This window comes from Mastomys coucha, unplaced genomic scaffold (assembly GCF_008632895.1).
Source record: "Mastomys coucha isolate ucsf_1 unplaced genomic scaffold, UCSF_Mcou_1 pScaffold13, whole genome shotgun sequence".
Lineage (NCBI taxonomy): Eukaryota > Metazoa > Chordata > Mammalia > Rodentia > Muridae > Mastomys > Mastomys coucha.
In genome coordinates, this window is record NW_022196895.1 from 54035337 (window position 1) to 54053126 (window position 17790).

Here is a 17790-nt window from a genome sequence, read left to right on the forward strand (position 1 = left end):
GAATTCGTATCATGGGGAAGGAGCCTTGGCCACGCGCTGGCGCCACAGTCTCAAGGAGTTGTTAGAGAAGATGTGCTCAGGTGTGACCCCTGGCAGAACTCTGCCTGGGTCCTTAAACAGGGTGGTTTGTTGTTGAGTTGGGGAAGGAGGGGGTCATTTGTCAACATAGCTGGTAAATGGGATTGGGGCGTGGCTATAGTTTTTGTCTTGGACTCCTTCTGATTAATGATTAAACCTGGCAAATGGTGCAGTGAATGGTCTGTAAATTTAGGGCATCTCTCGGCCAGATTCTGGGATCTTTGTGGCCCTGCTTTCAGGAGGTCTCTATGAATCCCTTGCCATTTCTCAGTCAGTGGAATTAATGGGCCAGGGGACCACACACCTCTGAAAACTAGGAATGAGCAGGCACGGTTTAGGAAATGGTTCTTGAGAACAGTGTCCGGCTCATTCCAGCCTAGAGAACTTTACTTTAAAAGAAATGAGTGTGCATGCTTGTTTTTCCTAGCTCGAATTGTCCAGATGTGTTATTTGACAGCCAAAAATTCTTGGAGAATTGGCACACCTCCCTCCTTTATTTCCTCAGTGTAGTTGTAGTTGGCAGACAAAGGCTCTCAGGTAGTAAGTAACCCTTCTAATAGCATCCTTTGAGCAGACGAGAAAGTAGGAGCCACAAGTTTGGGGAAGGGGAATCTGACAGCAATAGAGGTGTTTATTTTTCCCAAGTTTTGAGTGGAACAAATAATTAAAGAGCTAAGTAAGTGACCTCATTAGTTAAAGCAACATTTTAATCTTACCTGTGATTTCTCATTTAATACTTAAATGACTTCATATTTCATTTCTGCTTATTACATTAAGCTCTAAAATCGCACATGCCTGTATCCTCACATTCCCTAATACCGCTTGTAGAAACCTGCATAAAAAATACTTGGAAAAATACAAAAGGAGGGATCCAATAAGCTGTTCATTGCAGCACCATTGTAATAGCAAAGGACCAGAAACGTAAACATTTCATCAATAAAGAGTTGGCTGCATACATGATTCATTCATTCTATGGAATACTATGGAAATATAAGAAAAATTAATCAGGAGTGCCATGTTCCTATCGAGTGCTAACAAAGAGGGTTCGAGGAAAGTCAGCAAGGCATTGACAAAAATCAGCCATTTATTGAGTCACAAAGTAGAATGCAGGTTAGCAGGAACTCGGGAGGAGAGGAATGATGAGCTCCATGGTTGTAGAGTTCCAGATTTTGAAGTTTGGGTACAAGCAATCCCAGTGAACTGTACTCTCAAAATGATTAACATGGTAAATTTATATACTACTTTACTATAATTATTTCAAATGTAAGATATGTAATTTTGCATTGCATACTGCCTTTTGTCTGTGTGTTTGCACTATGCATTGTTCTATTATCTAAGAAAAATGCAAGGAAAAGAGAATACAGGAGAAAACCATGTGCAAGCTACACCTACTCTTTAAAGAGTTTTGAAGCCATCTACATGTCTATGTAATTAAAAATAATTAAAATGTAAAAGAACTAAAAGCAAAGTAAATAAATTGGTGATATCCACAACATGGGAACAGAGTAAGCAGTTAGTCAAAACCATATTTGGAACAGTTGTAAGTCTCTAGTGAAATATACTTTAAGAATGAAAAAAAAAAAACCCACAAAGAAATCTAAAATTTCATTCAGTGGGAAAAATGTGAGAGAGAAAGGAAGAAAGGTGGATAAATGTGTGAATAAATGTTATGTGTGAGCCTGAACTCAAGTACAAAACTCACATAAAGGCCGGGTGTGGAGGTGCACATCTGTAATCACAGAATTGTTATGGAGAGTTGAAAGGGAGAGCTGTGAGAATCACCCAGACACTCAAACACTAGGCAGCCTATATATAGCATAGCAGCAGAACAAGAAGAGAGGCTCTGCCTTCACAGGTGGGAAGGCAAGAACAACCACTCAAAAGTTTTCTCTGACCCAACACTTACACTGTGGCACACATGTGTCCACATATATGGAGGCCTACGTCATGTGATGTCATAGGAGCAGGGCTTTATTGGGAATTGGAGTAGAAATCATTCGGGTGTTATCTGGCAAGTAACTGTCCTTGTTCCTAAGATCTGAGTTAAGCTGAATTCTAAAGTGATGGACTACTTTTTCTGATGGAGGAAATGTCAAGACCTTCAGCTTTGGCATGGTTACTACTCACTGCATTTGGTCAGATTTACAGGGAAAGAGACTTAGATGCATGAAATGTAAAAATATTCAAGAGCCCCAAAGGATACTCAAAATGGTTAGCCAGTCAGTTTGGAAGCTATATCCCTACAGGTAATTACTTTTGAAATGTTGGGAGAAAAGAAAACAATTACTCTACCTTCACTGGGAAGGGTTAAGAAAAAGTGTTTATTCTAAGAAAGATGAACAGTAAACAGGAATGTTAGAAAGGAAACAAGAAAAGAAGCAACACTACTTGGCAAACTTTGCTGAAATGTTGATCCACAAACTAATGGCTGTTAAATTTGTTAGGTCTTTTTTTATTATGATTTTCGCGGTAACAACAAGACAATGTTTAGTGGTGTGGGAGGAACATAAGCGATGCAGCTAAGTGTCCCATAACAAAGCAGCATCTGTGTTAACTTCAGTATCAATACCAGAATATCACCTTCTAGAGGTGTGGCCTTGTTGGAGTAGGTGTGTCACTGTGGGTGTGGGTCCAGCACTATGGGAAAGGGAACAGGGGAGCATTTTACAGAATAATAATTACAAACTTCTGAAAACTGATTTAACCATTCAGTGTGGGTCTATCCATGGGTACAGTAGGAAAGGTGATATCTTTGGAGCTTTTTTGTTTGTTTAAATAAATATCAATAACATTGAACCCAAATATATTCATGTACATTTACTTAGCTTCTAATTTGCAGGACTATTAGAGAGTGTCATAACATAACATAGCTAGGAGGTGAGGTATACCAGATGACCAAGTTTCTTCAAGTAAGTAACAGGAGTGGAGGAAAGAGAGGAACTGTTTTGGTTCAACAACTAAAAATAATATTACTTAATAATGATTATTACTGAGTGTGATGGTTTGTATAAGTTTAGCCCAGAAAGTGACACTATTAGGAGGTGTGGCCTTGTTGGAGTAGGTGTGTCACTGTGGGTGTGGGCTTAAGACTATCACTCTAGCTTCCTCAAAGCCGATCTTCCACTAGCAGCCTTCAGATGAAGATGTTGAACTCTCAGCTCCATCTGCACCATGCTTGCCTGGATGCTCCCATGATCTTTCCTTGAGGATAACGAAGTGAACCTCTGAACCTGTAAGCCAGCCCCAATTAAATGTTGTCCTTATAAAAGTTGCCTTGGTCATGGTGTCTGTTCACAATAGTAAAACCCTAACTAACTAAGACACTGAGGAATTCTATACACACATGAGAAGTACAAAACTATATTTTGAATAGTCAGGAGAATATCTGAAAATTATTATGTATTAATATTCTTTTCATTTTGAATGGGGGGGTTACTGGCATATTTGATTACTGGCATATTTGATTACTAGCATATTTGATTTAAGTAACATAGTTGTTAATATTACACCAACTAGAATGCTTTTATTTTAATCATAGGATATGATACTCAAATTAAAATTTAACTACTAGGGGAAAAATAAAACAAAGACTGGGTTTTCAAAACATGGATTAGATGTAATTTTCTCTCTAACCATTGCTAAAGGTACTTAAGCTAAGGGAGAAAGAAGAATCATTATGTCCAGGAAGACTTGAAACAGTGGAAAGACTAAGTCAGACTTTGTAGTGAGCTTGGTACCTCTGGAATTACTTGGAAATGAGTACCGCATACATGCCTGGTGCAGGAGAAGTTGGCTGCTTGGAAATGCCAATGTCATGGACTAAGGAAAACGTCTAAGAACACCAGTTGTCTCCAGTAAAGGGTAGTCTAGCAGGACCAAACCCTTAGATAACAGCTGTTCTACAAGTAAAACATCACAGAATCAACTGTGGTTCCCACTTATACCTCATGTACTGGTTGGTTTTGTGTGTCAACTTGACACAGGCTGGAGTTATCACAGAGAAGGGAGCTTCAGTTGGGGAAGTGCCTCCATGAGATCCAGCTGTGGGGCATTTTCTCAATTAGTGATCTTGTGGGTGGTGCCATCCCTGGGCTGGAGGTCTTGGGCTCTATAAGAGAGCAGGCTGAGCAAGCCAGAGGAAGCAAGCCAGTAAGGAACATCACTCCATGGCCTCTGCATCAGCTCCTGCTTCCTGACCTGCTTGAGTTCCAGTCCTGACTTCCTTTGTGATAACAGCAATGTGGAAGTAAGCCAAATAAACCCTTTCCTCCCCAACTTGCTTCTTGGTCATTATGGTTGTGCAAGAATAGAAACTCTGACTAAGACACCTCATTAGAGGTCAGATGGAAAACTGATACCCACACTGGGCTGTAACAAGGGACCTTCCCACCCTAAATATTATCGGAGAAGAACCAGTGGATAGTATGACTACCAATCCTCCTGTGTAGTCAGGTGGTACCCTTTCACCAAGTCAATGGAGAAGCTAGACTTGCAACTTGTGTTAGTCAGGTTTTCCAGAAAAACAAAACCAATAGTACAATAGTAGTGTGTGTAAATATATCATTCATATATATATATGTATATATATACATATATATATATATATGTATATATATATATATATATATATGATGGCTTTCAAAGTACAGACTGAAAAGCCTCTGCTGGAGTCTAAAAATCCAGAGAACTCAACAGCTTGATTCATCCCAGGAAGCCAGAAGCCATAGAACAAAGGAGGTCAACAGCAGAGTCTCAGTGGCTTGGGAACCTCAAAGGACTACTATTGCCAGACCCAAATGAAAAGAGTGAGAGACAGGAGAGAGAGAGAGAGAGAGAGAGAGAGAGAGAGAGAGAGAGAGAGAGAGAGAGAGAGAGAGAGAGAGAGAGAGAGAGAGAGAGAGAGAGAGAGAGAGAGAGAGAGAGAGAGATATTCAAGTGTTTGTATCTTAATTTTGTTTCATGTTGCTGCAATAAAGTGCCCTGACAAAAGCAATTTAGGGGAGAAAGGATGCATTGGAATCATCATTTCTGGTTACAGACCCATCATTGGAGGGAAGTGAAGGTGGCAGAAACTTTGAGCAGCTGATCACATCACACCCACCATCAAGAGCAGAGAGCCATGAATGAATGCATGCCTGCTAGCATTCAGCTTGCACTCTGGTTCATTTACTTCAAGGTTCAGCCCACAAAATGGTGTCATTCACTTTCAGGGTAGCCATTCTTACCCCAATTAATCCAATTAAGAAAATTCCCATTAGACATACCCATAGGTGAACTCAGTCTCGAATAGAGCCTTCTTGGGTGAGTCTAGATTGTGTTGGGTTGATAGCACTAACCATGACAAACTGGGAAAGATTGTATCTTGCTTCAGAAGGAAGAGGCAGAAGTCTAGGCTCCCCTTTCCTGTGCCTTGGGTCTCCAGATAATGAGATGGTGCTCAGCCACACTGAATTCGTTCCATCAGTCCAATGATTGCCACATTAGTAATCTCTTCCACAAACACTTCAAAGGCATAAACAGAAGTCATGCTCAGCTAGTTTTCTAGGCATGCCTCAATCCATTCACATTGACATCATCCAGAAAAATCATCATGCATTTAGTCTCAGTCATGAAATGCCCCTATCTGATTAGATGACATGTGAGACACTTCAGTAGAGGAGTGTGACTATGTGGATAGCTCAATCCTGGTGCCATCCTGGGGAGCAATAGTAAAGCGCTCCTATCTTTCCCAGCTAGGAGGATATTGGAAAGCTACAAAGAGAATCCTGGGTTCCACTCTTGTTTGGCAATAACAGTGTTTTCCTCTTCTAGAAGAATGTCAACAGAAGCTGAGTATGGAAACTGGACTTCCACCACCACCAAACAGTAATGAGTGAATTCCCTCTCTACTACCCATCAGTGTGATGCTGGGAAGGCTGATTAAAAAAACTATATAAACATCTCATAACATAAAGGCCAGAGTGTCCAAGACTCAACTGAGAATCCCCCACTTTGCAAAACTCAGGAAATTGTAGACACAAATGAGCAATGAAAATCCATATGCACCAGTATCAAGATGGCATAGATACCAGATTTGCCTGACAGGGTTTTCAAAGCAGACATGATAAAAATGCTTCCGTGAGTATTTGTGAGAATAGATTAAAAAAAAAGAGAAAGGTACAAGGAAGAAAGAAATGAAAAAATTTAAACTTAAAAACACAACAATAAAATGTAATAAAGTGGTATTATTTATTTGCAATGCTGGAGGCTGGAGCTAGGCAAGCAAAAGGCACTGAGATATCCTAAGCCTCCTTCCAACTTCTTTCTTTCTTTCTTACTTTCTTACTTTCTTTCTTTCTTTCTTTCTTTCTTTCTTTCTTTCTTTTTTAAGATAGAATTTTGCTGAGTTTCTCAGGCTGTGAAGAAGCTAAAAATCAATGTACTTGTGGTTTGAAGAATGGAATTAGTGAAACTAAAAATTTAGAGAATATCAAGAAGGTGTTAAGGGTCCAGGAGACTACAAAGCAAAATTGTTATCATAATCTCAGGAGAAAAGAGAACGATGGTAAACTGCCTGAAGAGACAATGGTTAAAATTTCCCAGCGTGTGGCAATCAATATAAACATACAGATTCAAGAGTCCTAGTAAATCACAAACACAGCAAACACAATTAAACTGATACCAAGATTCATCACAAAGTAAATAAATCAAACAAGCAAGTCTTGAACTCAGCCAGAGATTTGACTATACCTAGTGGAGAAAAGCTATTGAGTTACAACTGGTAGCAGGCTTTTCATGGGAAATGACAGAGATGGAAGAAGTTGTCACCTAACATTTGATGAACGAATAAAACATTTTCAGATTGTCTTAGTTTGGATACTTCTGTCTTAGTAAGGGTTTTACTGTTGTAGTAGATACCATGACAAGACACCATGACCACACATATTCAAACCATCACACTGATGAAGAGCAAAAGGAATTTTTCTCCAGAAAACCTATTGTAAAATAATGGCCAAAAGGCATTCTCTAGCAAAAAGGAAATAAGAAAATGAATCTAGACACTGAGAAAAAAGAGCAGTAGATCACTTAGACATGAGCAAAGATGGGAGAACACAGTTTTATTTATTCTTCTTCTAATGTCATTACATTGTTTATGTGTTTCTCGATGTATGTGTGACAAGTACTCAAGAGAAATACAGAATAAACAGTAGTGTGTCAAAGCAGCTGCAGAATATTAGGACCTTGCTGTGTGTACACTGTGTTAGGACCAAGAGGATGTACAGCCACCTTGTGAAAAGAAAATCACTCTTTAGGGGATTGGTAGTGCTTACCCAATCTTCACATGTCAATTTCCTAGATTTTCTATGTATCTGAGAACGAGGTATTGGGGTAATCTGTGTGAAGAGTACATAGGTTCTCTTCATTGTCTTTTTAACTTTCTGTAAATTTATGCTCGAAAGAAAGTGATATCAGAAAGATAGTTTAGTATTTTCTGCCAAGTCTGAAGAGCTGAGTTTGACCCTCAGGACTTATATTGTGGAAGGAGGATATAAATTTCTGCAGGTTGTCCTCTGGCATCCATGGGTACATGATGCCATGTAAATGTCCACACCACTACCATCCCATACATGAGAAGTAAATAATATATAATATATAGAGAAATCCCTTTAAAATTAGTGACTCAAACTCACCTATCTCGTCAATGTGAAGCAGAGACATTGCTTCCTATTAATAAGTAAACTAAAATAGCAAAATATTGGTAATTGTTAGAGCTGTGAGTAGCCTTTTATTACAAATGGATAGATCCAATGGGTAGAAATCACAAACGGAAAAAGATTGAACTGAACATCACCACCAATCAACTTGATCTAGTTGAATTTTATAGAATAATTTATCTAACTCAATGGCTTTTCTCCAATGGGTAAAGTCAATTCTCTGGTTGAGCTCAAGATATTCTTATGTTTGACTTCAATTACTTTGTGATGAATCTTATTGTCAATTTAATTAGGTTTACTGTGTTTATGATTTACTAGGATTATTGAATATGTGTGGTTATACTTATTGTCACATTTTGGGAATTTTTAATCATTTAACAGTCACACAATACACATTCTTCTCATGACCCTGCAAATTACCCACCATGGTAGTCACACTTGGCAATAAAACACACCTTGCCAAATTCTGAGAAAATAGAAATCAAAGTAAACCACGAGACTATCAATTAAAGTTGAAAACAACAAACAGAAAGATAGGGACAAAATGCCAAAGCAATTAGAGATTTAATAATATTCTTTCAAATAATATTCGTGTAAAAAATTTCTCAAGAGTATAAAAAAACCCACTATAGTGCATTAAATGAAAACCAAATTTGTTTGTATGTACATCATGAACACAGTACTTAGAGAGAAATTTTAGAATTTGTGGTATATGTTAAGGTAAAAGAAATATTTAACATTGATAACCAAACTTTCATATTAGGAAAGTAGAAGAGTAAGTTAGATCTCAAATTAATAAGATAAAAAAAATTAAAGCAAATATATGAAATTGATGACAGAAAGATGATAGGGAGAATCAACAATACCAAAGTTTGATTCTTGAAAATGATCAGTAAGATAGAAAAAGTCTAGCAAAGTTAGGGAGAAAAAGACAGGCATCATTATATTAAATGAAAGGACCATCTCTACTTACCCTACTGCCATTGAAAGGAAATGCACAGTATATGCAACTACGCAACTATATTACAAATATGCTAACTTAAGTGGAGTGGACTAACAGCTTGTGGGTCATGGACAACCAGTACTCTCATTGGATAAATAATCTCACGTGGTTCATGCTGCTGCCCCAGGCCACGTTAAAGACCGAGATCCACATGGATAGACGCAGCTGTAGTGTTGTCCCATACCTTGGTGATGTCTTCTGGCTTCTCTGCCTTGGGGATTCCATCCTGATCTGAGTGTCATGTGTTGTCACTGGAAATTCATCCATGCAGCTGCTGAAGGCCATGAGTGGGTCTGTGGTCCTGATATGATTAAGGGCCATGATGTCTGCTACATGTGTTACCACTGAAAACTGGATGATAGTGGTCTGGGCTGCTGCCTGAAGCCATGGTAATGTCCGTGTGCAGGGGAGAGCTGGCCCTGCCCCTCAAAGACTCAGAGCATGGTGTTTCAGGCAGTGCTATGGGCACACAAAGGCCTGGCTCCCTCGAGAGAGAACTGGCCTGTTCCTGGCAGACCCACAGCGCTGAGGTTCAGGCAGTGGCTGTGGCATGGGAACAGGAGAGCTGGCCCTGCCCCTCTCCTGTCACTCATCAATTGATGTCTTAGAGGGCTGGCCACTAGGAATGTGACCATGCTTCAGTGAGTATTTGAACAACACAACATAGACTTGCTTTTCTCCTTTTCCCCTTTCTTCTTCTTTTCTTTGGGGGGAGGGATAATTTGGGGGGGGGGAGTCATTAGGGAGGACCCGGGAGATGAGTGTGATCTGGTGTATGATGTGAGATTCTCAAATAATCAAAAATAACTTTTTAAAGATGTATTTATTTTATGTATATGAGTACACTGTTGCTGACTTCAGACACACCAGAAGAGGGCATCTGATCCCACTATGGATGATTGTGAGACACCATATGGTTGCTGGGAGTTGAACTAAGGACCTCTGGAAGAGCAGTCAGTGCTGAGCCATCTCTCCATCCCTCAAAAATAGTTTTAAAAGGAATTATCATAATATGTCACTTTGAGAAGAAATTTCAGGAGCTGGGGAGCTGGTTCAGTGGGTAAAAGCACTTAGTGTACAAGTATAAGGACCTGAGTTCAAATCTCTAGAGCCCATGTATCCAAGCACAGCCATGAACACATGTAACTCCCAAATTATGAAGACAGAACTACAAAGACAGGAGGTTACTTGTGGATTTCTGTCTGTCGTCCTATCTCCAGTTTGAGAAATACCTTGTCTCAAGTGAATAAAGTCAAAACAAGTAAAGACACTCTATGTCCTTCTCTGGCTTCTGCACATGCATGAGTATGTGTACTTCTACACACTAGTACATACATTACATATACCCACAGCTCCCATTGTTTTTAAAGAAGCAAACCCAATAACCACACAGAATAAAAAAGCATTTAAAACTTACCAATTGGAGACAGACATTTCATCAGCTTGAAAAAGACATCTTCAAAACCCTGTGGCTAACACATTTAATGATCAGAATTGAATTCTTTCTCATTGGAACATTCAGATTACAACGGCCTCAAGATTGGGAGCAAGTCAAAGGTGGCTTCTCTCACCATTGCTAGTCAATAGTGTACTGCAATAAGACAAAATATGGACCCAAAATATAAAGATTAGAACCATCTTTAAAACAGCAGTTGTTTACAGGTGATCAGATTGTGTATATAGGGAATACTAAAAAACTGGAGCTAATAAGCATCTTCTAATGTCAGTTGCCTTGTTATATATTACCAATGGACAGTCAAGCTGAAGAAAACCTGCTTAGATGTAACTATACTGAATTTGCCCAACATTAACAGAAGGAAAATTCTAAAGACTAGAAGAGAAAACATCTAAAGAGATGAATGTTGTCTCTCCAGTAATGAGACCTCAACATATAGAAGTTACCTATAGGTTCACTCCAATCACACAAAAAAGCCTTGGCTTCTTATTCTGTGGTTATTAGTGTGTGACAAATTAATTCTTGAGTTTCTATAGAAATACAAAGTAGCAATGATGAAGGTCTACTAGCATAGAAGCTAGTTCTACTAGCTCTATGCAGTCCAAAGAAGTTATTTTCTGCTTAGTCATTTTATCCTGGAAAGCACATTTTAATTTCCTTGTTTTCCTTAAAGTTCTGTGCCTAGATGCTTACATTTCTTTTTAATTGCTCAACAGTGTGTAGCTATGATTCCTTCCTAAACCAAATCTTGAGTGATTGCTACTTTTGTAGTCTGTGAAATGTTCATTTCTTTAACTTTTAATTTCACTTTGAAGTCGAAGTAGTTAAGGAAAGGGTGTACAATTTTAATATGATTACATATTTTGGTATTTGTGATTACTAATTTCTAGTTATCTTGCAACATACTCATAGTTATCCTCTGCACATTCATGTAACTATGTGATAATTATCTGTCTTATTACGTAGTGTTTGTCTTTTTAAATGTTCCATATAAGCTTAAAAAGAAAGCATATGTGCGTGATCTTGACACACACTTTGGGACATCTGTTGGCTAGTGTCTAAATAACAATTATATAATTCAAACTCCACATTGCTTTTTCCTGTCTACAGCTAATCTGTTCTGACTTTACAGATGCAAGTTAAAATTTCCTGCTGATACTGCACATGGCTCCTATCTTGTTTTTCTGCAGTCTTGTGTTATTTTACTGTAATCTCCCAATTTTATTTGTTTAAAACAGGGATCTCTCTTTTTAGGCAGGCTGACCTGGCACTCGCTATGTAGCCTAGGCTATAACAATTTTCCTAATCTGTTTCCTAGGAGCTCAGGTGACAGGCATAAGCCACACCTGGCCTAACACATACAGTTTGGGCAGTTGTATCCTCATAGTAAATCTTGTGCCTTATATTCATATAATGGACTGCCATCTTGTTTAACCTTGCTTTAAACCTAGTCCTTATGGATGGCGCTGGTACTTACACCTTAGACATCACTTTGCTCCTAACATTCTTTTTTTTTTTTTTTTTTTTTTTTTTGTATTCCAATCCTCCTTCCCTTCCCCCTCCTCCCTGTCCTTCCCTCCTCCATTTATTAAACCTTATAATTTTGTATGAATACATCCTCCATATTGTTGGTTTAGCTATTATCTGTTTCTATTTTATATTTTGGTTCTAAACACTTCATTTATGCTTATGGGAGGGGAGGGAGGAAAAGGGAAGGAGAGAGAGAGAGAGAGAGAGAGAGAGAGAGAGAGAGAGGGAGAGAGAGAGAGAGAGAGAAGAGCTGTCCTTCAGGATAATAGTTATGATTAGTCTTATTGGGGCAGCTGTGCCTCCTCACAAGAGACCCCCCAAGCCTGGGCCTGTTGACATTCCCTCAATGAGGAAGACCTGTGAAGAGCCATTAGACTTGCACCTGAGATTTCTGTCTCTTGGTCCTGTACCTCCCTGCCAGCTGTATGGATTTCTGCCTCAGGTGTATGTGGTCTACTGATCCCAAGAGATGCTTTTGGTAGCAAGCTGAGTGGGGGCTCCATTGTCTATGAGGCCACAGGAAAGTTGTTATTCATGTTGCTCTGAGACTTTGCCGAGATGTAGCTGTTTTGATGTTACTGTGTTACAGAAGTAACCCCTAGCCCAGGCTCTAGTGAGCAGCAATAACCTCCTTGGTTCTCTGCCTTACTTTGGTGGAGTTGTACCTTGGCATGGCCCGGGTGCTTTGCAGACGGGTGAAACTTTTGAACTTTGATTTGGCCATCAACTGTATGCTTCCCGTAATTTTCAATGTATATATTTTGTTTTCAGGATGTGACTATGGAAACATTGATCAGTATTTATATTTGTCTAGCCATAACTTCTCATTAGAGCAGCTTTAGACAGCACTGATTGATGCCCCCATGAAAAGTCTAATAATAGTGCTTTTCAATTATGTCACATACTAATAGTTTAATGTCATTTACTAATTTATTCACATTTAAATGGCCATTGATTTATCATTGATACAGTAGGAAAATGATTATAAAAGAAATTCCCTCAAGTCCTGGCTTGTTTCATTTTGCTCTCATAACTTACAGTTTACCAAGGTTAGCATCCCCTTTCTCATGATGATTCTTACCTTGGATCATTTCTTATTGTATATTATCATTGTTCATTATTACATATCATCATCACCATCATCACCATCATTCTAGTGAGTCAAGCCATAGCTCTGTCACTGAGCTGTACCCCAGCCCTTTGTTACATATTAAAATGACTTTGAGTTTCAATGTGCAGAATTGGAGAGTGGCTTGTGCCTTCCCATAGCTCTTTTAACGTTGGTAGCACCGTCTCTCATGACTTTGAATAGGGCTACAGGTCAGGATATGGCTGACCTGCTTTACCTCTTCCATTTTCTGAGGACATTCAACCTGAGTTTTCTTCCCTGGAAGTGTTTGTATTATTGTTGATGTTTTACAAACGTATCTAAGAACTGTGTCTTACTTACAGTTTCTATTGATGCCGTAAAAAAATGACAAAAAAGCAAGTTGGGGAGGACAGGGATATATTTAGCTTACACTTCCACATTGCTACTCATCACCAAAGGAAGGCAGGACAGAAACTCAAACAGGGCAGGAAGGACCCTGGAGGCAGGAGCTGATGCAGAGCTATGGAGGGATTCTGCTTACTGCCTTGCTTCCCATGGCTTGCTCAGCCCACTTTGTTATAGAACCCAGGACTACCAGCCCAGGGATGGCACCACCCACATGGACTGGGCCCTTTCCTATCAATAACTAATTAGGAAAGTGCCTTATAGTTGGATCTTATGGAGGCAATTTCCCAATTGAAGCTCCCTCCTTTCAGATAGCTCTAGTTAGTATGTCAAGTTGACTTAAGAATAGCCAGCACACTCTGTCTTGGTACATGTATTATACTTCATCTATAGATTCATCTACAGATTCAGTTGTTTTTTCAGAAGAAAATGAATATTTATTGCTCTGTCTTTGAGTATTTATTGGACTCAGTGTGCAGAGCTCTTTATTTCTCAGACAGATGTGTTTGCCCGGCCTGTGATCTGATCCACTGGCTTCAATTGCCTTGCCTTTTTCTATGCTGGCTGTTGTCATGGCTTTCGTCATCTCAAAACTTCCTTCTTTGTTGGTGATCTGATTATCAGCCTAAGTCTGAACTTACTTAATTTAGTCAGGAAGATGTTCATGTTTGATTTGGTTTTGCTTCTTAACACATATTTTAGGTTCTTAGGTCTGAAGTTTTTATATAATGCTCATTTATCATCTCTGTGATTTTTAAATATACTGAGCTTTGTATTTGAAAGCCAAACCAAGAGAATTCAACTTACAAATTAGTGATGTATTACAACAGTGCTAATTATACCTTTATTACTACAATTAAGCTAGACCATAGGATCTGCTTGCACAGATAGGAAGCACTAAGTGAACTCGCTAGGTTAAAAAAAAAAAAAAAAAAAAAAAAAAAAGAAGCATATGAAGTTGGAGAAAAAGGCATGGGGGTTAGGCAAGGACCTAGAGGGAAGAGAAAACAAGTGGGTCCAATCAAACTGTATTCTATATGGCTGTGTGAAATTGTCAAATTAAAAAAAAATTGTTGGGTTTATGTTGTTATTATTTTGTAGGGAAATTCCACCTGATTTTTCCATTATCTTTCTTCAACATCTGCATCTCATAGTACATCACTTACTGGGTATCCACACCACCCTGTTGACAGTGTCCTCATTCTATGCAGGAATGTCCCCAGCACAAAGCAAGGTGCTAAGACTCTTAGAATGTAATGGACACTCATGCTATTCTCTTTAGTTTCCTACCAGCAAATGAACACTGACTGTCCTGTCTGAGCTAGGATTTTACTGCTGCTATAAGCACTATGATCAAAGGAAAAGAGTTTACATCATCCTACAGCCTGCAGTCCATTATCCTGGAATGTCAGGCCAAGAATTCCAGGCTGAACCTGGAGGTGCGGGCTAAGTGGAAGCCATAGAAGAATGCTGCTTCCTGGCTTGCTCCCCATGCTTTGCTTAGCTTGCTTCTTTCTTCTACAACCTGGAAATACCTTCCGGGTTGGTTGTGGCACCCGCCCACAATGGGCTGGACCCTCCCAGACCAACCATTAGTCAAGAAAATGCCCCCACAGATTTGTCTACTGGGAAGCCTGAGGAAGTAATTTTCTTAAATGAGATTCATTCTTTCCAGATGACCTTACCTTGTGTCAAGTCAAGTCAAACAAAACAAAACAAAACAAAACAAAACAAAACAAAACAACAACAAAAATAAACCAGCATATTTCTGATCTATTTTCCTATCCAGGCACAACTTTGTGTGTTGACTCAGCTTGTCCTATGGTTGAAAGTCTTACCATAATTAAACTTTCTGTCATATATTTTGCCTACCATGCATGTGTTCCAGGGCTGAACTAGAGATCATATTTTACAACAGAGTTGAGATGACCAGGAAGAAACTTTTCTTCTCTCTTGTCCTTTCCCCCTCCTTCTCTTCCCATCATCCTCTTCTCTCCTTTTCAACCAGAGCTGCACAGTTTGACTTGTATATCATGAAATTCTGCCCTTTCTTTTGACTTCATCTGAGGAATTTTGACTAGTTTCTCGCCTTGGTATTCTCGCACCGCGGTTGGTGATGACTTTCGGTTGTTTTCAGTCCACCATGTTAACCTGTGCGAGTGCGTTTAAGTAAATTTTAATCAAAGCTACACCAACAAATGGTCACAAATCAAATCATGCAAAAATATTTCATTAAGAAACAACTGAACCCAGCTCCAAAGTGATCGAACCCAACCTCACTCCCCAGAAGCATTTTTCTTTTTCTGCGTAAGTGGAGAGCAAAATGACATACTGTGAAATGTACCTATTATAAGTGTATAGTCGGGTGGACTGTGATGATGGCCCAGAGTCCCGGCATTCTCTGTTCAAATGGAGACTACTGGCAGCACTGGGAGAAGTTCGCTCGTTGCAATGGCTCAGCTAATTTTCCCACCCCTATCTAGGGGGCACTAAGATTATGTACGTATTGTTGCTCGCTAGGCTAGCTTGCCTCGGGTAGGACATATAAACATATGAGTTGAATCATACTGTATGTTCTCTTAGTTTCATTCAGACTGCATGAAATTGTAACTCTTTCTTATTGTAGTAATTTTCAGTTTTCTCCTCACTACTGTCCAGTATTCCATTTCCTGTTTTGCTTAGTAATTATACTGTGGGAACATTTCAATTAGTGCCTATTCATATTATAATTTCTCTATTTGCTTGATGATGGACGTGTAAGCTTGTTCTCTGTTTAGCCCTACTGGGATTTCAATGAATTTGTAGACAGAGTTTAGAAGAGTGGCTGTACTCCGTGTTTGAATCAATGAGACACAGGACAACTCTGATTAGGTCTTTGTTAGTTTCTTTTAGTAATATAATCGTTACTATATTGCTAGGTTTATTCTATGTATTTTGAGATCCTTTGGTGGTGTATAAAATAGTATTATTAATTCTGTTTTCCTTTTCTCATTCAATGTGGTGGTCAGTTTTATGTGTTCACCAGGTATTTGAAAAAAATATTATTATGATCATGATGATGGTGATGGTGATGTATACGTCTGCATAAGATGAGAGAAGACTATTGGCTTGCCTGGAGCTAGAGTTCCAGGCAGTGGTGAGCTGCCTGATATGGGAGCTGGGAATCGAACCCTGGTCCTCTGTAAGAACAATTATGTGCTCTTAACCACTGAGCCAGCTTTTGAGCTGGGTATTTTTATAATTAAATTGACCATGAGTCTAGATGGTGTGATGGAGGCATTTTGTAGACTTAGCATCTATAATAATAACTTCCAGTAAGGAGATTACCTTCACTAATCTTGGTGGGATTGGTCCAGTCAGTTAAAAGTCCTTAAGAGTAGAAGTGAAGTTTCCCAAGAGAGAGCACACCCTACCTGACTGCTGAAGCTTTCCTTCTTGTGAGTCTCTAGCTTGTCTCCCTGACAACCTATCCCATGGATTAGTACTTACCTACCCAGCCTAGACTACCCACGCGTGAGTCTAATCCTCATTATAAATGTAATCACATCATCTTCCAGACTTACACCCATCCTACATGCAACTGATTTCTCTTCAACATCTATGTATCCACCGCACCCCAACAAATAAGTGAATGTAAGCAAACAAAATATGGTGAACACTAAAGAGAGCAGCCAGGTCTGTATTTTTCCTTTCAAGAATTATGAGAAGTGAGGTGTGTGTATGTGTGTGTGTGTGTGTGTGTGTGTGTGTGTGTGTGAATTCTATTTTTTAATTAGATATTTTCTTTATTTACATTTCAAATGTTATCCCCTTTCCTGGTTTTCCCTCCTAAAACCCCTATTCCACTCCCCTCCCCCTGCTCACCAACCCACCCGCTCCCACTTCCCTGTCCTGGAGCTTTAAAGAAACAATAAAACACTTCAACGGGTATGCTTAAATTTCCCTACATAGTAAATGGGGATCCATTCTACATTGGGACAAACAAATCTTAAGTATAAAGGGTGGGTACATCAGAGAATCTTAAATGTAGCGTTGCAGTTGGCTTAAAAAAAAACCAACCCTATAAATTGTCTAATATACTTTAAAGATGTGAAATTTGAACCTGCATGACTCCTGTAACTATTTCAAGGGGATAAGGGACAGGGACCAAAATAAAATAAAGTGGAATTTGTCAAATTGATATATAAGCAAGTCTAGTAAATCCAAAAGTTGAAGGCAAATGTTAAAGAGATGAGTGTCTTGGCAACTTCCGATCACTTGCTCATACCATAGTCTCCTAGATAAATAGCTTTACAGGACATGTGCCTTTGGAAAAGGTGCCAAGCACCTGGCTTACTTACTGCATCTTTTAAAGTAGAGAAAATGGAATTTATGAGAATAATGGAGTTTTTATTGATTATATTTAAGTGGTTTAGAGAAAAATTAAATAAAATCCCTCATACGGTGCTAACGTCAGAGCCAAAAACTAGTTGGAAAAGAAATAGAAAGATAAAAATAATGTGAAAGGCACTATTGAAGTTTAATGTTTTGCAAC